Raw genomic sequence first — 21,131 nt, forward strand, 5'->3', positions numbered from 1 at the left:
CTGATGCAGGGCTTCCCTGGTGGCGCAGTGGTTGAGAGTCCGCCTGCCGATGCAGGGGACACGGGTTCGTGCCCCGGTCCGGGAAGATCCCACATGCCACGGAGCAGCTGGGCCCGTGAGCCATGGCCACTGAGCCTGCGCGTCCGGAGCCTGTGCTCCGCAAAGGGAGAGGCCACAACAGTGAGAGGCCCGCATACGGCAAAAAAAAAAAAAAAAAAAAAAAAATCTGATGTTAATGAAACAGGAAATAAAAAAGCAAAAAAAAAAAAAAAAAAGGCTTAAAAGGATGAATTCCAAGTTGCTTCTTCAGGAGCCTGATTAAGGAAAAAGTTAAAAGAGATGCATTAAAAATGAGAAAGGAAATGTAACCAGAAATTGTCTGGAAACTACTGTGTGCCGCTCTATTACAAAAATTTCCTGGGCTTCCCTGGTTGCACAGTGGTTAAGAATCCACCTGCTAATGCAGGGGACACGGGTTCGAGCCCTGGTCGGGGAACTAAGATCCTGCATACCAAAAAGTAAAACAAAACAAAACAAACACCCGTATATCCTTTACTCAGATTTACTTATTGCTAACATTTTGCATCATTTGCTTTGTTGCTTGTTCTCTCTCTCTCTCTCTCTCTCTGTATGTTCTTAACTTTTTTTTTCCCTGAACAATTTGAGAATAAGTTGCAAACATCATGGCCTTTAACTCCAGGTGTAATACAAAGCACAGTGGTGAGGGAGCTTCTGGTAGCAATGAGAAATTCAGTGGTAGGGTCCTCCACAGGCTGGGGTGACGGTAAGACATGGTACCACTGAACTGGACTGCCTTGTGTTACTGGGAATAACAGGATTCTGAAAAAGCAGAGGCAGGTGTGGTTACTTAACGGTCAGAAATGTGGACATAATTACTGGAATGGGCAGCAAGCTTGAGGTAGCAACCAGGGTACCTTGATACACAGAGATCTGTGGCAATGACTAATGATCCATAGTGTCTTTGGGAAAGAGATATGACAGCATCTGAATAGAGTATTGTTTGGTTGTATAACCAGAAAACATGGAGATCTGGGGAGCTGAAGCCCGATGGCTTTCACTACAGTGGAAAATCACAAGTTCTCACCCAGTTTCTAGATCTGAGTCAGTTCTCAGACTGACAGATGGGCAGTCCAGTTCCCTGTGGGGAAGGACTTGGTAAGGCCACTGCAAATATGCACAATATTCCTCTAGTTCCTCCTTAATGGGACTCGTGGCCATTTTCTAGAGAAACTGTCCACTACGGAAAAGGGGATTCCTAGATTTCTCGAGGGCTGTGGAATACTGGGTTCTGAGGTGACACCAATACCAGGGGATCCGAAATGCCATTGTGGTTCCCTCGGCTGGAATGAGGCTGAGAGATGAAAGGTAATAAATGAAATCCTGATTCATGTTTGTCTCACTGTGGGTCTAGTGGGCCCACAGATCCATCCTGCAGTTACATCTCCTAACGGTAATGGATTAACAGGTAGCAGACCTCACATATTGGTTCCCTCACCAATTATGTTAGGGAAAGCCTAGGATGTAGTGACAAGACAGTACATAAAGGATAATATCCTATCAGGGGTGGAATTGCAGAGATTAGCACCTATATCAGACTAAAAGATGCACGACTCCCTATCATATACCTATTTGGTTCTCATGAATATAAAAAAACAGACAGATTATGATGGATGACTGTGGATTTCCATCCACTTAACCAAGTGATAGTCCCAATTGTAGTTGCTGAGCTGGATCTTTTCTTTCTTTATTTATTTATTTGGCTGTGCTGGGTCTTAGTTGTGGCATGTGGGGTCTTTAGTTGTGTCATGTGAACTCTTAGTTGCAGCATGTGGGATCTAGTTCCCTGACTAGGGATCGAACCCAGGCCCCCTGCATTGGGAGCGTGGAGTCTTAGCCACTGGACCACCAGGGAAGTCTCGCTGAGCTGGATCTTTACCTGAACAGATCAATACAGATTTTGGCACTTGGTATGAAGCTATTGATCTGGTAAATGCATTCTTTTCAATCTCCATCATTAAAAAGGCTCAAAGCCATTTTGTTTATATGTGGGAAGGCCAGCAGAATACATTGACTGTCTTGGCCCAGTGCTACATTAACTCTCTTGCTTCCTGCTACAGTATTATCCACAGAGACCTTGATCATCTTGATATTCTACAGAACATGATACTAACTGAACTTTGTTGAACAAAATATGATAAGTACTCTGGATGCCCAGATGCCAACTAGTGGGAAAAAAAGACTCCCTCAAAATTCAAAGTCTTTGCCACATTGGTGAAATCTTTAGGGGTCCACTGGTTTGGGACAAGATGCTGCACCTTATGTACCCGCTATCACTATGAAAGGGACAAATAGGATAAAAAAAGAAAAATCGTATTTTTTGGAGCTCTTTGGATTTGAGGCATCATACACCACGTTGGCAATACAGCACTGATTCATTTATTTCCTAGTTCAAATAATGTCCAGAGCAAGAGGAGATTTGCAGTAGATCCAGGACGTAGGGCAAATTACCTGCTCCGTGGCCACTGCAACTCAGCAGGACCTGTGGTGCCCAGATATCCTTGATAGGTAAAGATGCCATGCGGAGTCTCAGGAATGTCTAGTAGGAGGTCTACAGCACAGACCTCTAGGGATCTGGAACGAGGTTCTACCTTCTGTAACAAAGAACTATTTGCCATTCATTTGAGAAGCAGCTCCTGTAATGCCACTGAGCCCTAAAAGGGACTTTGAAATTGATCATGGGGCATCCGATGACTTTGCAACTGGAGCTGCCTTTCAAGTTGCAGCAACAGTTCATCATATAAGGGAAATGAACAGGTCCAGAGAACACAAGTAAGTTAAATGGATAAATGGTCCAGATCCCTATGTCATCCACCTCTGTTGCACTGACGCCATTCTCTCAGCTCATGCATATAACCTCAGGGGATCTGTATGATCAACTAACGAAAGAAAATCTTGGGCCTTCTTAGTGTGAGCTGAAATGGACTGCTACCACATTACAGCTCTACTCAAGGTGGCCATAAAAATAGCAATGAGGGGGGACGAGGGGAAGAAAAAAAAAAAAAAAGGAATGAGGAGAAATCTTCCCAGCAATCAGAGCTGTGAGTAGTGTATATTGACTGAAAAACAACAAAAAACAAAACATACAACCTGAAATTATGTTTTATTCGGGGGCTATACTGAGGTCTATAGCACAGGAGACAGCCTCTCAGATAGCTCTGAGCAACTGTTGCAATGAGGTAAGAGAGGAGCCAGGATGTTTAGGAGTTTTTGTTGGAGAAAAAAAAAGAAAACCAAACCCATATAGTTGAACATCAAAAAATTACTGCTAATCACAAATAAACAGACAAGTTAATGAATTTCGTGCTTTTCTATGTATGGGAAGATGCAAGAGTCTGCATCATTGAAATCATTCGTTTGATATGCATCTTAACTATATAAAGCCAGTGTCTATTTTTCTCCATCCTGAAGAATTCCCCTCAGGAAGCACTGTGCAGAGGCTGATGGTCTGATGGCAGGCAACGTTCATAGTTTACTGGAATGGCAGGAAACAAGTTTTGTCCACATATACTTTGTATTTCAAGAGACGAGGTCTAAAGTAGGTATGTGTATGGACTCCTGAGCTGTGATGAGTAGTTTGTCTAGTAGGTCAGGGACCTAGAAGGAGTAAGATGGGAAGATTAGAGACAAAGGGGTCTGAGGAGGGTGAACCTGTGTGCATGAGCACAAGTGTGTGTATCTTCGTGTTTCAAGTCAGGGCCCACCAAAAGCATCCACGTCAGAAGATGCACTCAGCAGCCATGTGGACAGGATGACATATCTGGTGGATATCAGCTAGGCTCTGTCTCTTATAACTCCATTGCTTGTGTGATTGACAGCATGGGCTCCGTCTGTCCAAGGCTGATCTAACTTAACATTTACCATGTCACCAACTGTGCCACGTGGTACCATCCCTTGGAGGAAAACAGCCAGCCTCCTGGTGGCAAATTGATTACATCTGATCTCTTGTATTCTGGAGGGGACAGTGATTCATTCTTACTATAGTTTATGCCTATTGCACACGTGGTTGTAATTCACTGCCTGAAGTGTCTCTGCCAGCATCACTGTGAAGGCTCACTGAATGCCTGATTTTCCGTGAGTTTGAATGACACATAACCATGGGTACCTAATAACGGAATCCACTAGTCCTACCATATACCAGACCATCCAAAAGTAGTCAGCCAGGTAAATGTTTGGAATGCCCCATTAAAACCTCAGCCCTGGCACCATCTTGGGAACAACATTCAGGGATAGGACATTCTTCTTCCTCCGGGGATGCAGTCTATGCATTGTACCAATAACGAGAATATACAGGTTCTGGAATCAAGGGGTAGAATGCAGAGTGCCTTTTCTCACATTGACTCACAATGAGCAGGTTGCCAACTTGCAACCTGAGGCTCTACTGGGTCCAAGGGCCTGGTTCACGGAAAATGAATGCTTGTTCCAGCGGATGAAGTAAGGTTTCAGCTTCTTTGGATTTCTTTTGTCCTTTCTGCAACTTCTTAAGTAGGATACTTACATGGATCTTTAATCTTCAGCCTTTATTTCTCTCTAACACGAGCATTTAAGGCTATAAATATCTAAAGAGTGTTTGTGATATGGTAGTATATTGTCATTATTTTTCATTTCTGCATACTAAGTGATTTCCACAAGAGTTTCTTCTTTAACACATCAGTTACTTAGATGTTATTTCATGAATTTCCAAATACGGTATTTTTCTAATTTTCTTTTGGTTAATTCTTTTCTTTTCTCTTCTTTCTTAAGAAAGAAGTCCACTTTCTTTAATGTTGTACAGAAAGTATGTGTAGAACCAAAAATAAAGTAAACATTATCACATTTGTTTACATCACAATCTAGTTTTTCATATTAACTTTGCTATTCAAACAACAGAAAGTAGGTGGTCATTTAGGGATTGGGAAAGAGATAAAACCCAAAAAACTTTTCTAGCATGTTTATTCTACACTGTGTATAGCTGTGCTCACAAAGACAGCTGCTCTTTTTTTTTAATTTTTTTTTATTGGAGTATAGTTGATTTACAATGTTGTGTTAGTTTCTGCTGTACAGCAAAGTGAATCAGTTATACATATACATATATCTACTCTTCTTTAGGTTCTTTCCCCATATAGGTTATTACAGAGTATTGAGAAGAGTTCCCTAAGGAGCCCACCTGCCACAACTAAGACCTGGCGCAAACAAACAAACAAACAAATAAATATATAAGTTCCCTGTGCTATACAGTAGGTCCTTATTAGTTATCTTGTTTTGGCTGCTTTGGGTCTTCCTTGTGGTGTGTAGGCTTCTCATTGTGGTGGCTTGTCTTGTTGCGGAGCACGGGCTCTAGGTGCGTGAGTTTCAGTAGTTGTGGCGCACGGGCTCAGTAGTTGTGGCGCACGGGCTTAGTTGCTCCGCAGCATGTGGGATCTTCCCGGACCAGGGATCAAACCCGTGTCCCCTGCATTGGCAGGCAGATTCTTAACCACTGCGCCACCAGGGAAACCCAGTTATCTATTTTATATACAATAATGTGTATATGTCAATCTCAATCTCCCAGTTTATCCTTCCCCACCAAGACGGCTTCTCTTACTTCTCTGCTGCGCAGGAATTCAGTTGTGTATAAAATTGAACCTGCTCAAAAGCTGGGGGAGACTAGATATGATGGGTCCATATCTGGGTGTATTGTCATACAGTTCAAACAGTGGTGCAGCTACCAGCTCGTAATTTTTAAGGACTGCAAACAAGGCTTTCTCTTGAAGTTGAACCAAAAACAACTTCTTATGTTCCTTAGGTTTTGTAATATGTGCAGGAATATATGGATACTGAGAAGGTTCAAAATTTGGTCTCCACCAGTTACCATTGCAGTCATCAATGTCCCAGTCTTGCAGGACTCCATCTTGACGACCCAATAGCTCTGTCATTAAGCATTTTTGTCCGTCGACTTCATCTTCTCCTATGTTAAGCTACCACCAGGTAATTTGAAGAAAGTTTTTCCCAGCTGTAGCAGCAACACATGGGGTAGCCGGTGCTCAGGGACAGTCAAAACCCCTTCTACAGTCCTCCTCTTGCCAATTTTATCAAGTTCCTCACTCATGCGCTGAAATCTGGCTGCAACAGAGCTGTACTTCTTTTTTTAATTATTATTATTTTATTTTATAAATAATATCTGGCCGTTTATTAACCAATGGAGTTATCGCACAACAAACTACCTCACATCTTTCAGGAGGCAAAACCACTACATTTGAAAAATAAAGACGTCACCCACTGAATTTGAACACAATTAAAATGTGCTTTAAATATTTCTTTGGGGGAGGGGACACAACATTTCCAGTCAATTAAGAGAAGCATTGTAGAGTCCAAGTCTTTTATTTTCTTTACACCCATCATGCCATGAATTCATAGGGAATGGGCTCCAACAGTTCAGACTCCTTTCCATTGGTTCTCACGACGTGTGCTTCTCTGGGTGGAGCAGGCTGGCGCTTCAGTTGAACACAAGTACCCTTCTATCTGGCTTCCTTCTTTTTCTTATCATTTTCCTTCACACATTTCAGGAAGCAATCTCGGCTCTTAGAGTGCTTAATATACTTGCTAGGCACATTAATTCTCTTGGCAAGAATCTTGCCCTTGTTCGTCTGTGGCACCACGGACATGCTGGCGAGCTCGGGCACTGGAGGCAAGGGGAAAGGGAGAGGCGGGGAGATGTTCCCTGTGCCGGCAGAGGTTATCTGCATTCCACGGAACAGCCGCCGCCCTTCACTAACAGGAGAGTGCAAGAGCTGGTTAATACTTTCTAATTTAATTGAATCAGCGGGTGAATCAGTCTTTTGAGAGCTGATGAAAATAACATTGTGGGATCTTTTTTCATAAACGCTCCCTATGAGATTCACTGTTGTTCTATTTCTGCCCCAAAGTTAAGCTTCTTGGTTGCAGAGTTTAGTCAATAGAGTAACGTCTTGATCTGAATATTGCAGAAAGTAATGTGTCAAATATCCCATGGAGGGAATTCCCTGGAAGTCCAATGGTTAGGACTCCCGCTTTCACTGCCCAGGGTACAGGTTCAATCCCTGGTCGGGGAACTAAGATCTCACAAGCCACGTAGGGCAGCCAAATTAAAAAAAAAAAAAAAATTCATGGAGAGTAGCATTGTGAATTTCTCTTTGTAGTTCTGTCCATTTTCATTAATATACAGTATTTTGCCTATTTAGTTAGGTTCACACAAGTTTGTATTTGCTTTATTTTCCTGGCGTAATAAACCTTTTATCATAATGGAGTGATCCTCTCTATCTGTAGTAATGCTTTTTGCATTAAATTCTATTTTGCCTGATAATAACATGGCTACATCTGCTTTCTTTCCCTTAGTGTGTCTAAATACAAGTATATCCTTTTGCATTCCTCTACTTTAGATCGTTCTGAAAATTAAACCTTTAGATATTTCTTGTCAGCAGTATAACGATTTCTATAATCCATTCTGACAATCTGTTTTTTGTTTGTTTTTTGGCCGAGTGGCTTGTGGGAACTTAGTTGCCTGACCAGGGACCGAACCCGGTCCCTGCAGTGAGAGCACCGAGTCCTAACCACTGGACCTCCAAGGAGTTCCCTCTTGTCCTTTTTAAATTAATGTTTTTAGTTATTTGTATTTTATATACTCTTTTACAATTTATATGGTAATCAGCGCTCTCTTTGGATTATTTTGTCCATCTTATTTTGTGCTTTCTTTTCTATTTTTATTCCTCTCTGGCTTTTTTTGGATCAATTAAATATTCTTTCTAATTACTTTCTTAATTTTTACAAGTATGGGACATATTTTCAGCTTAATAATTTTTACCCTGATATTTTGACATTCCTATTTAACTTAGTAAAATCTACAATGAATAGCTTTACGGTCCTTCAAACCACACAAGGATATTTGAATATATGAACCTCACTTCCTCTCCCTCTTACGTGTTCATCTTGCTCTTTTAAGCCCAGCGGACAGTATTATTGTTCTACACTGTCAATGTTCTTCATTCTTTCCGGCATCTCCGATCTTTTTTCTGGATTGCTTTCCTCCTGTCCAAAGTACATTCTTTAGAATCTCCTTAAGTTCTGTTGGGGGCACACCCTCTGTAGTCCTTTCCTGGGGGGACTGGTTCTAGGAGCCCCTGGGGATGCTCAAGCCACTACACCATATATAAAATGGTGTAGTATGAGGAATACAGTCGTCTCCCCTATGGGCAGACTTAACTGCCGATCGAAGTACTTGTGCACAAACGATGGAGAAAGAGAATACACAGTAAGAGGAGACCTTAGGTTGTTAAATAACCAGAGACTTTCCTGCTTATTAGAACTCATGACTTGACTGCCTGAAAGATTACTCACGCCCGAAAATAAGCAAGAAGCTGTCTCCAGGAAGAAAAGTGAAAATATTCTTTAGAGGAAATTGGGCAGCTCTGAAGCATCTGCCTGTGTCTGCTGGACTCACATTAATGCCTCAGGGCAGGTTAAATGTGCGCGGCACAGGCTAAATCTCAGAGGCTGAGGGTCAAGGACTCCTGGAATGCTGGCGGTGGTGGGAGGAGAGCTTAAGGGCCAACAGGTGGGGAGACAGGAAAAGGCTGGAGGTCCCAGCTTCATTTTAGGCTGGAAGGAACAGGTTTCCTGTTTAGAAAGGCTGGGGAGGAAGTTTTACATGATAAATGCAAATATCTACAGGATGTGATCAGGCCCCAGGGCAGGAGAGAAAGCTGGGTCTTGGGAGATAGACTAAAAGACCTGCAGAATGAACCCCTTTCATTGTTGTTGTTACGGTCTCTTGCCCAGTCCATCCTGAGGGAGGAGAAGGGGTACCAGAAGTGAACACAAATTCGTAGAGTTTGTGTTCCAAAAGCGTTGCATGTGAATGCAATTCCTTGTAAACACTTTTGGTTGTTCTACCCCTGCTCGTGACACTGCATGATTTTTTTTTTTTAACCTAACCCTGATGTGCTCTCAGGGACCCTAATTCCACCCCAAGCCCTCTTTGACCAGAACCAGAAGGTGGGAGATTTATGCCTTGGGGCAAGGCTGCAAATGGCTCTGATAAGGATGCAGAAGAGCAATTTGCCAGATCACTGACCCATACTGCATCCCTGATACGCTGTTCCTCTGCCTGAGGAAGACACCTGGGTACCTCTTCTGCGAGGCAGCTGTGAACACTGGGGCTGTTCTTTGGCTGCCTTTGCGGTTGTCCACCGTCTTCTGCTAGGATACATCTGGTTTGTGCTTGAAGTGGATGTGATTAAAGAGGGGTCTGAGAGGCACCTTCACCTCTACATTCCTTCATCTTTATGGGTGGCACAACTCCCCTCCCCCCCAGGATGTGGGATTATTTGTGAGTTATGATTTTGGTCAGGGGAAGCAGGTTCAGAGGTTTCCACTTGACCTTGCCCACTGCCATAGCTCTTCTCCACAGGCTAAGGACCATGTAGGGGTTCTTCTAGCTGTCAAGCATGTCCATTGCAATTCTGTATTTGTGGATTGGGGAAATGACCATCAGGTGGCTCCATGGACATGGTAGACTCACTAAGGAGGCCTGGTCCAGGACTCCGTTATTACCTGGCCCCTGGAATGATGATGCTTCAAGCCTCGGGACTTTTTTTTTTTTTTTTTTTTTTGGCAGCAACTCGAGGCTTGTGGGATCTTAGTTCCCCAACCAGGGATTGAACCTGGGCCCACGGCAGTGAAAGCGCCAAGTCCTAATGATTGGACCGCCAGGGAACTCCTAAACCTCAGGATTTCTTTCTTTCTTTCTTTTATAGTTTAGTGTTTTATTTTGAGATTTTTTTTAAGTACAAAAAAACCAGAATAAGGGGCTTCCCTGGTGGCGCAGTGGTTGAGAGTCTGCCTGCCGATGCAGGGGACACGGGTTCGTGCCCCAGTCCGGGAAGATCCCACATGCCACGGAGCAGCTGGGCATGGTGAGCCATGGCCGCTGAGCCTGCGTGTCCGGAGCCTGGGCTCCGCAACGGGAGAGGCCACAACAGTGAGGCACGCGTACCACAAAAAAAAAAAAAAAAAAGAAAGAAAGAAAGAACGAGCCCATTTTCAGATTAGGCAGTTTATTACTCACACAGAGAGTGAAAGTGAAAAGTCAGAGGTGCCAGATCCTTGTGGCCCTTGTGCAGGGCGACACCAAGACAAAAGGGGTCCAGCGTGGCACCATGGATGACGCCCAGGCTGTGACGCAGCTAAACAGCTTAGAGCTGGCAGCCACGCTCTAAGTGGGAGGAGGGGTGGCAGGCCGAATTCCGAGGTGGCCCCCCAAGAGTCCACCCCCTGCTGTACATGCCTTCCCTGTGTAACTCCCTCCCCCTGAGTGTGGGTGCCCTCTCTCCTGGCGAAAGTGCTAAGGGCGGAGGTAGGCAATTCCACACCCAGAGGGTGTCTGTGTTGACTGACCTTTATTCCCCACCACCGCTGGCCTGTGACACTGACCAGACAGGTAAGGTAAATGCAGATGCTGTAGGAATCACTAGCCCTGCATCTTTCAGATCTTTATGGAACTAATTTCTGCAATGTCCTCCGGGGCACGGAATTGTTTTTAGGTTATTATCTTGGCTGTAGGAGGCCCTTTCCAGGACTCCGACTGGCCATTCCTACCATAATAGACATTATTCCTCTGGTAAGGGAAGCAAGACTGGCCAAATAGCCACAAGGTGTGTCTGGGATCCCACTTGACCCTCTGTGAGATGGACTCTGGCCAAGACTTATCTTCCTCCTGACCGCCCTAAGCCTCTCTGTCCAAAGAATCCTAGTACTCCAGGGATTAGGCTCAGATAAGCACCATTATCTACAAATGTGGCTTTCAGTAAAATGAGCACAGACTGAGATGAAAGAATCCAATTCCAGATCCTCTCATTTGCTAGGTGTATACCAGGCAAGATCCTTAAGCTTCCTGAGCCTGTGTGCTCATCGGTAAATGAAAGCCAAAAATATTCTTCTGATAGTTTCTTGTTTGTGCTGCTGTGATAAAATTACGTACCAAGTGCTTTCCACACTGCCTAGAATATAGCCTAACGACCATCAATACCACTCGCTTCTTCTTCTGGAAAGTGTAAAGAGGAACAGAAATGTATATTACGTTTATTTGTATTTTAACAACCCACATTGTCAGTTTTTAATTATTCCTCATTTATTTCCAACTTTTGTTGTTTTTTAATAACATAGAATTTAGGGGTAGGAATTCAGGACTAGGTCACCCATCAAGTTGAAGGAATATTCTTACATGACAAATTGGTTAGATTAAGTCCCCAAGAATCAAATGAATTGATCCTTATTTTCAAATAATTGAGCTATAAGATTTATCTTTTACTTCTATGTTTATGATTCAAAATTTTTATAGATTATACTCCATTTAAAGTCGATTTATCTTTTACTCGCTAATATATAATCTCTATCCCTAGCCTAGGATTTAATTTGGAAAAGTTTTTTTTTCACTGCATAGCTCTAGAATATGTGTGCTTCTGACCATAGCTGTTAGGAATGTGAATTGGTAAAGCATTTCTGTAGAGCAGATGTTATGGCTATTTAAAACAGATTTCAGTGGGAATTCCCTGGTGGTCCAGTGGTTAGGATTCCGAGCTCTCACTGCTGAGGAACTGGGTTCAGTCCCTGGTCGGGTAATAAGATCCCACAAGCCGTGTGATGCGACCAAAAAACAAAACAAAACAACAACAACAAAAACCCCACAGATTTCGGGACTGCAACCTTAGAGTATATGACCCAGTGGGACTGGGGGAGGGGGCTGAAGAATTTGCATTTCTGACAAGTTCCCAGACGATGCTGGTCCTGAAGCTGCTGGTCCGTAGACCACACTTTGAGAACTACTGATGTAGAGAATTCTGGTAACATTTACTTAAAGCCAGAAAAATATTCATAAACTGTGACCCAGGATAAACGAAGATGAGTAGCCCCCAGCCCATCACCTGCTTTGGAGGCTCTCCAGCTGACCCCCCAGGACCTGCTACAGCCCCACCTGGTCATGCAGGGCACACCCCCCAGCACTGAGGAGTGTGGTGAAGGCATGACCCACCCAGGGCAGCCCCAGGTTCTCAGGGTGTGGCCGGGGCAGCAGAGGGGAAGGGCAGTCAGGACCACATCCCAGCTCTCTGACCCTGCTTACGTTTTTTCTATTGCACTTATCAACATATATCATAGATTTGACTGGTTTATCGCATTTGTTGCCCGATCCCCTCACCTCTCATCAGAATGCAAGTTCCCTAGAGCAAGAATTTTTGTATATTTTGGGCAACAACAGTGTTTGGATCATAGCAGGTACTCAGTAAATATTGACTGACTATACCCATATGTCTGTATGTTCATAGTACTATTTCTATAGGGGCACAAGAAAATGGCAGCAGGCTTTCTGTGGGCAAGGGACATGGGGAAAGGACTGGGAGTGAGCACAACTTTCTACTGACTCTGTTCAGTCCTTTGAATTTTTCCTACCAACTGTTAAAAACAAGATGACATGCCCAAGATGGAGTTGCTCATGCTAAACCCCACGTCACCAAACTGAAACTTATTTATACTTTTGGCTCGCCCTGAAATGGAATCTTAGCCCAGCCAATCAGGAATTGCCTGACCAGCACTAGGGAGGTCAGCTGCCTGGTCGACCTCTGCCTGCCGACCCCTAAAGGGAAGTAACATTGCAATAACCAATCTGCTTTTTTTGCCCGATATAACTTCTTGTTCCTGCTCCTCTGTGCCTATACAAGTTTTTCATTTTGTACAGCTACTGGGGGCTCCTTTCTATCTGCCAGATTGGGTGCGGCCTGATTAGAATCGATTTTTGCTCAAATAAATTCTTAAAAATTGTAATATGCCTCAGTTTACTTTTTAACACCACATATGTCACCTAGCTTAAAAAAAAGTTAGATCCCTATTATTGATTAGGAAGAACAAGTTGTAAGAGAAATAGGCATAATAGGAAAAAACTTAAGGAACACACACACACACACACACACACACACACACACACACACACACTTAAGTATGGTTTGGTTAGTTAACACCTGAGACAGGCTTGAAGAAAAGTTCAGTGTTCACCGATCATACTCTTAAGTGGCCTGGACCTGAGGCCCTACCCCAGGCCCTCTCCCAGGCTCACTCCAGGGGGTCCCACAGGTCCTTTCCAGCCCTTTCTCCAGGCCCATGTTATTTGCAAGTGTCAAGTAACAACAGTTAATAATTAATGAGGGAAAGAGAAGCCGGCCTGGGGCTGCTTCGGGAAAAAGAGAAAATCTCTAAGTCCAAGGAACTATAGGCCAGATGAGAATCCCGGTGTCCAAAAGGGACACAGAAGGAAACATTTAAAGAGAGAGAGAAAGGGGAGAAGCTGTGAACGAGATCCGATGTGATTTGTAAGCATCTCCGCTGGGAACCGGGAGCTGGGTTGAGGGATTAGAAGAGAGAAGCCTCCAGGATCCCGAAGGAAGAAGGCCAGGTTGGATCTCCAGTAGAAGCAGCTTGGAACTGGGAGAACCAGGTAGAAGGACCTACTAGAGACAGGAATTTCACAAAGAGGGACAATAAACTGGAAATGTTCTCCCAACAAAGCCAGGAGCGGTTTCTACCTTGGGTAACTGCTGAGCTAGTTATTTATTCCATTAATATTTATTGGGCACATCATTGGGTCAGACCCTATGTCAGAAAAATCATTCTCATTAAATGCAGAAGACTTAAGTGACCTGAGACTGTCTTACTGGAGACTTTGTAGGAGGCACTGATACTCTCCCCAGCCTTCCTTGGAAGGTGGCAGAAAAGCGGAAGACCTTTCCCACCTCCCAGATGCGGGGACTCCAGGAGAGGGGCGCCTCCTTCCCTTGGGAAGCAGCTTCTGTGCTTGCCCAGCAGAGGGCAGCCGGAGCCTGGGCACCAGGATCCCAGCCACCTGCTCAGGAAACCGGACAGATGGGTACCTATCCCTCACTGCCCACTGCAGTTTGGGCGTGATGCCCACTTGCTGACGGCGGTGGCAGCCCTAGAGAAACAGGATGCACCAGGAGGCTGTAAAAAAATGCTGTTTTGAATTCTCTCTAAGCTGTGTCGCTTCTGCATGGCGTATGCTCAGCCCTGGCGCCCTGCCACGATCCCCCTCTCTAGCATACTGGGGCGAAGGATCATTTCCGTCTCATCCCAGGGCATTCTGCTTGCCCCGTTTCTACTCACTATTCAAAAATCTGTTTTTTCCAGGGCATAGAATCCTAGAGCCCCAGAGCTGGAAAAAAAAAACTCGGGGGGCTGCTTTGTCCAGGAGTTGCCATTTCAAATAACTTCAGAGGCAGGCGGTGAGCCTCAATTTGTGATGCTGATTTAGGGCGAGACGGTGGGGAATTACAGCGGCGATGGTGAACCGGAAGCCCAGCCTTGTGCAAAAACACCTCCGTTCACTTGTTTTTCTAATTGGGAAAAAATAAAACATGGCCCTGGGCTGAGTTGGGGTCCTGACTGCCAGGTCTGCCCCTTCATCTTACAGTGAGAAACTAAGGGGCGCAGAAGGTGGGGGAACTACTTGCCCAGGATAGGGCCCGACTCCCTTTCTCACCCGAATCCCGTCTCTTTCGTGTTGTTTGTCCCTTGGAGGCACAGGGTCAATATCAAGCTACAGTAGTTGGGGATGACTTGGGCTTCCAGCTCGCCCTGCCCCGCAGCTGCTGATTACTCTTGGATTGCTTCATTTCCTTCCCTGGCCACCGATCCCGTTTGGAGTAAGCAACCTCGCCCGGAATACAGGGCACTCCTTTTCCTCGCGGTGAGTCACAGCCTCGGAGCTGACTTGCAGACAGCCTGACTCCGAGTAAGGATCCTCTCCTCCTACTGCTTTTTCCAATGAATACCGCCAGCTGTGGCGTTCGCTTCCTCTGGCCATCTCCCTCTGGCTGTGCACTTTTATTTACTCTGGTTTTACTCCTTGACGTGAGGTCCTTCGGAGAAGTAGCCAGGGACCTTTCAACCTTGATTCCTCAGATCTCACCGAGAAATAAGGATAAGAAGCATAAAGTGCTGTTTTCCCATCAAGAGCTAAGGTCCCAGGGATGCTGCACTTGCTTAGTGTGGTTTTGCAAAGCAAACCACTGAGGGTGGTTTTCTAAAAATCCAATCTTATATTTTTTTATTCAGGCAGCCTGGCATTGCTGCCCTCTCAGGAGGCCGCGGTGGGCTCGGTGGGGATGCTTCATTAGGGCACAAAACTTTCGCTTCAGCCTCCGAGTAGCAGGAACTCCCAAGTAGCAGGAATGGGGGCCGTGGCTCCATTATCAGTCATAGAGATACCTTTGGGACCTGGGCAAGGATTTACGCCAGCTCATTCTCACCATGACTAATCCCTTGAGAATTAGCACCAACTAACCCCATTGTCATGGAGCTCCTGCTTGCAACACCTCCCAAACTGAAGTGCAAAGATGACTAGGGTCCTGAGAATCTGGTCTCAAAGGACATGGTCTTAAGAATATCATTTGAGTGGAGGAAATAACCTCCACTCAGATAACTTTCAATAACCTATTTATTCAAGGAAAAAGGACCAGAAAAAGGAACAAACAAAAAAAAAACCCTAATGAGATTAGTTACCTGCACGGCATAGTGGGAACAGGATTGAAAGAATAAAGTAAATGAGGGGAATGACACTTCTCTGAAACAGCTTTTTTTTTTTTTTTTTTTTTTTTTTTTTTGCGGTACACGGGCCTCTCACTGTTGTGGCCTCTCCAGTTGCGGGGCACAGGCTCCGGACGTGCAGGCTCAGCGGCCACGGCTCACGGGCCCAGCCGCTCCGCGGCATGTGGGATCTTCCCGGACCGGGGCACGAACCCGCGTCCCCTGAATCGGCAGGGGGACTCTCAACCACTGCGCCACCAGGGAAGCCCTGAAACAGCTTTTTGTTCTGACTTGCCTTTGGAACCATTGTAACATTTCAAATTTCAAAAATAAATAAAAATAGGGGCTTCCGGGAAGATCCCACATGCCGGGAAGATCCCACATGCCGCGGAGCGGCTGGGCCCGTGAGCCATGGCCACTGAGCCTGCGCGTCCGGAGCGTACGCTCCGCCACGGGAGAGGCCACAACAGTGAGAGGCCCGCGTACCGCAAAAAAACAAAACAAAAACAAAAAAACAAACCCGAAGAATCCTTGAACCAGGGACAAACGCAACATCTGGTCCTCAAGCTGCTGCCTGCCCTCCCCCAACCCCGCCTCGGCCCCTGCCCCATGTCATCCCCTTTTTGAAACAATAGGAATAATCCCACATCTCCCACAGGGGAACATCCTCAGCTGGCCGCTTCTCAGAATCTTTCCATTCCTGCCTGGCACCGTTGCCCCTGCGTCCTTCCCCAGCACCTGCTGAGAAGCCCCTGGCCCCGGGTGGCCACACCAACCCCTGCAGCTCTGTATTCACACCCCAACGCCCAGCTGGAAGCACTGGGACCCTGGGCAAGGCGGTGGCTTGGCAGGCTGGGCACACCCCTCTGTCAGTGTGGTTTTTCACATCCTGTCCTGGTGGTGTGTTTGTCTTTTCACCCCCGGATCCGGAGCTTAAGTGCAGGAACCAAGTCTTGCTTTTTTCTCTCCCCTAGAACAAGATACAGTTCTGGAGAGCATTTGTTTAATAGTTGATGGATGTTTTCCCTTAAAGCAACGTTTCTTAAACTTAAAACCACAACCTCAGTAAGAAATATTTTTTACATTATGATCCAATTTACACACTCATCCACACATGTATATAATTGAAATAAGAGTTTCAAGAAACAATACTTACTATGTTAGATGCGCTTTGAGATTTTCTCTTTTATTTCATTTTATTCCTAAATGCTTTGTTGGGACTTGGTAGGTGGAAAGCCACTGTTCGAAAGCATGAAAGGAGAAGAGCTTCCCTTCCAGCCAGGATCAGATTAGGATTAAAGTGTAAACAAATGAGGGCCTCAGCCAGCTCTGATGTGCAGACAAAGGTCTTGGCCTCATTATCAAGCAGAGGCCCAGGTAGGGTTAGTGGATACATGCTGGACGTCACACTCCGGGCAGTACCTGGGCCTGGGCGTGCCCTTTGCAGCGTTCTCGTTCAGTCTTTTCTATCTTTCCTTCATTCCTTTCACAAGGCCACCTCCGCCTCACAAAGACTTCCTCTCACTTGGCTTGGGGCGTCACTTATATTTCGTGCATACCTCTCTGATTGATCTTATCACACTGGCCTGTGATGCAATTCCTTTTCACATGGCTGGCTGCTCACCTGAGTGCCTAGAGGGCCCCTGGCCTGGGAAAGCCACCCAGCAGGACTGCCTTGTGTGAATGAGGAGAGATGAAGGACTGCTCTCAGGGGGTCCGCGGGTGTCACCTCTTCCTCACGGCTGCTGGGTCGGGAGTGGCCGAAGGCTCGGAGCTGCTGCAGGAAGGGCAGGCCGTGGCAGGAGCTGCCCAGGGGCAGTGACTGGAGTTCAACAGTGAATTTCCAAAACTCGGTTATCTCTTCACTTCGTCCAGAAACCTCACAACTTAAGAAATCAAGACGATAAACCTGGGCTTAGGGTGAACTTTGGTGCCGAGGCAGTCTCTGAGGACTGGGGTTCCTGGAGCCCTGATTACAGTGGCGGATGACCGCCAACTCGGGGCCTGGCACTGAGGGTCTGAATGTGACCCAGGTCACTCGCCGCGGGTAAAGCCAACCCCGGGGCCTTGGAGCTTCCTCTTCCCTTTTGCCGTGCCTCGCTCTGAGCAGATGATGTGTATAAAACTGCGTGGGAGGGCAGTCAGTGCTGTGTCTCCACCTTCCGTGCCAATGTACCAATATTCCGGGTAGAAAGTGTTTTGGGGATGGTCAGGAATGACATAGATCGTGAAACATAAATAGTACATAAATCGCATTACGTCGGAAAATGTAAGTCACGGTTCTGCTGGTCCTGTGCTGGCGGTAATCACACATCTTCCACGCAGAAAGAAACAACAAACACAGAGCTCCACTCCATAGAGAGCTCGCCACCTCAGGAAGGAACCGGGGTGAGAACATCCCAGAACATTCCAGCTGGCTGCCGCCTGTGTCTGGGCCTCACTTGCTTTGCGTCTTTGCTCTTTCAGTGCCTTTTAAGAGGACAGCATCGTGCCGTCTGCCAAGGGGTACGAAGTTCAGTTTTTTTTTTTAAATGAATTTCAGCAACAGGATAGATTAAAAACAGACACAGAACCAATGACTGTTCCTCTTAACTGTTTACCTAGCTCCGTCCTCTCGTTGTTGCCTTGTTTGTCACACAAAAAAGAGAACCTGGCCCTTGTTCCTCAGGAGCTCATGGTGTTCAAGACAGGTAAAGTGGGAAGGCCTCCAGGCGAGGAGCACAGAGGGGTCTCAGCCCTGTGGTTTCGGGAAGCGACTGGCACCTTCTGAGCCCCAGTTTCTTCTCGGCCTTGGAATTAGGATGACTGTACTGCACCCAGGCCTGCTGGGAGGAGGGAAACGACGGGACATAGGTGGCAGCAGCTGAGGTTTGGGAGAAGTCGGTAACTTTCTCAGGTGACGTTGGAGCCTGTTGCCTTCTGAGTGCGGAAGGAAGGTGGTAGTGAAGAGCCAGACTGGGCCGACTGGATTTTTCCCGTGGTGAATCCGTGGAAAAGAGAGCTGCATGGACAGAGAAGGGCCCCGGCCAGCCAGAACCGTCTAGAGTGTGTCCTGGCATTGGTCGTGCGGGGAGCCTTCGTGAAAGTCATGGCCTAACAGATTAGTCTGGGCACCTGTGTAGCTCGGCTGGAAGCCGGGTGAGGCTGGGGGCGGGGGAGTAGGGGCGAGTGGCTGCACTGAGGGAGGAGAGAGTGAGGGGAGGGGCAGGTGTGAGAGAGTGGCCACGGGAGGACTCAAAACTGGGTTTCCCTGTGCTCTGTCAGCCCCCTCTCCCCTCCCGCCCCCAAGTCTTTCTCTCTGTCTTTGCCTTTCTCCTCCGGGTCCTCCTTCTTTTTTTTTTTTTTTTTAACTATTCATTTATTTATTTATTGGGCTGCACCGGGTCTTAGTTGTGGCATGCAGGATCTTTAGTTGCGGCATGCAGCATCTTTTAGTTGTGGCATGCGGGATCTAGTTCCCTGACCAGGGATTGAACCCAGACCCCTGTATTGCGAGCGCAGTCTTAACCCTGGACCACCAGGGAAGTCCCCGTCCGGGTCCTTCTGTCTCCATGCCACCCCTACTCCCCACATCCACCCTGTGTGTCCTTCTACCACCCAGGTCAGTGCGTACGTGAGGCTCAGCCAGTGCTTCAGACGACGCAGCTGCTGCCCAGTGGGTGCTCCCTGGGTGCCGGGGGCCGGGCTGGCTCTGACTGGGTCATGAGCGGGAGGGGCATGCCACCCTTTCTTTAGTCTGTGAGAGAGAAAAGCGCCTGCTGGCTACACCTCACAGGAAGCTCAAGCCAAAGGGTAGCACCTGACATCAGGTGCGGCACAGCCGGCTGGGTGAGAAGGGGAGGTGATGCCTCTGGGCTGCTGAGGCCGGTGGCTCCTTCTACCCAGGGCCAAGGAAATCAGGTCACCCTGCGCCTCTTCCTTCTGCTAGATGCTGAGGCACCGACTGCTGCCTCTGGGGCATCGAAGAAATATTCATGGACTAGCCCGCCAGGGCAAGGTACCTGGGTGAGGGTCTCAAACTGGTGGCCCACAGGGCCATCCCCCCTGCAGATGGCTTTTGTTTGGCCCACACAGGCCCTCTCACTCTGTTACACATCTCCCTTGTCCCCTCTCTGCCTCCTGTATTTGCCTGCCTTGTCTCGCCACTGAGCTTATGACTTTAGCAACCCCACCCTAAGAAACACAAAGGTGCTCCAGGAGCTTCTGACATGGCTGGGAAAATAAGACCAACATACAGGCCAAGAGGACTGAGCATGCCAGACCCAGTGTGTGGGACAGCCATCCTACTTTTGGAGTTTAGACGAGAGATCTCCCATGGAGGTCATGATAGAGGAATGTACAGAGGTGAGTTGCACACTGAGCCTCGCTGGAAGAGGAATGTTGGGATGGAGACTAGGGAGGAATGTTCCAGGAAGGGGAAGGACCGGAGGGGACCGCCTGGAGAAGTTTCACCTGGCTGGGCTTCATTCCACACGCAGCAGGGGGCACCTCTGAGGTGTTTGCATAAGGGAGCAATGACGGTGGCACAGAACAGTTCAAGGAAGGTAGCAGGGGCGGGGACAGGGGTGGGAGCTGAAAAGAGGTACCAATTTGGGAGGAAGTTTGAAGGATGTAAAGACCGGGCAGTGTGCAAGCTGAAGGATCCAAGGACACTAAGCTTGAAGCTTCAGAGCATCACAGAGACAAAGCTCTTGAATCACGGAGATGGGGAAGTCATGAGAAGGCAGCTGCCTGGGGTGGGGTGAGAAGTTGAGAAATTTTGATTGAAATGTGTTACATTTGATGGATGAAAAAGGTAGCTGGCATTTAGAACCGTGGACCCAGAGATGGAGGTGGTGATTTAGGGCGGCAGTGGATTAGAGCAAGAATCCCAAGGGAGATGTGGAGGGGGAAAAAAAGAAGAGAGAGGGAGAGGCATTGGGGAAGAAGACGGGCATGGAATCGGAGAGGGAGAGCAGAGAGGACAACCTTAAGAAAGAGGTCCACTGACATCATCAAGTTCAGAGGATTCAGGAAAAGCGGAGCAGAGCAAAGGCTGGGGTCTGGAGCCAGGGAGTGGCAGACGTTTTGGCAGGTGTGGAGAAGACGGCCACATATGTCACAATCAGAGAGACAGCACCGGTGGAGAAGAGGCTCCTTATCTCAAGGAGCTCGTGGTAGATACAAGTGATGTCACCGATACCAACACCGGCTTGTGGTGAAGGAAGGTACACCATTCATCTGCGGGGCGCCAAGCGGAGTACTGGCGAAAAGACCTAAACTCCCCCCACCCCTTGGATTCCACGGAAGGATTTTGAAAGGCAACATTTGGGGTGAGAACTGCCGGGGCATGACTTTCTTCTGATTGGCTGGTAGTGAGGTAACAGGGTGATGTTTCGGGAATCTTAATCATCAACCTTCAGGTTCTAACCAGTCTGGGGTCTACTGCCTGGGCTCAGCATGTAGTCACTGTCCTCCACCTGGGTGGCAGG

At 47.0% G+C, this 21,131-nt stretch overlaps 1 long non-coding RNA gene and 1 pseudogene across 1 annotated transcript; both read right to left on the reverse strand.

Moving 5' to 3' along the window:
- Positions 1-273: 273 nt before the first annotated feature.
- Positions 274-19,042, reverse strand: LOC137205953 (uncharacterized). Its single transcript, XR_010934383.1, has 3 exons — positions 16,817-19,042; positions 2,530-3,675; positions 274-314 (listed from the first exon to the last, which is right to left on the reverse strand). It is a non-coding gene; the product is annotated as an uncharacterized lncRNA (long non-coding RNA).
- LOC137205743 (cleavage and polyadenylation specificity factor subunit 5 pseudogene) lies at positions 3,163-6,701 on the reverse strand (annotated as a pseudogene).
- Positions 19,043-21,131: the final 2,089 nt, after the last annotated feature.

This window comes from Pseudorca crassidens, chromosome 14, assembly GCF_039906515.1.
Source record: "Pseudorca crassidens isolate mPseCra1 chromosome 14, mPseCra1.hap1, whole genome shotgun sequence".
NCBI classification, from domain to species: Eukaryota; Metazoa; Chordata; class Mammalia; order Artiodactyla; family Delphinidae; genus Pseudorca; species Pseudorca crassidens.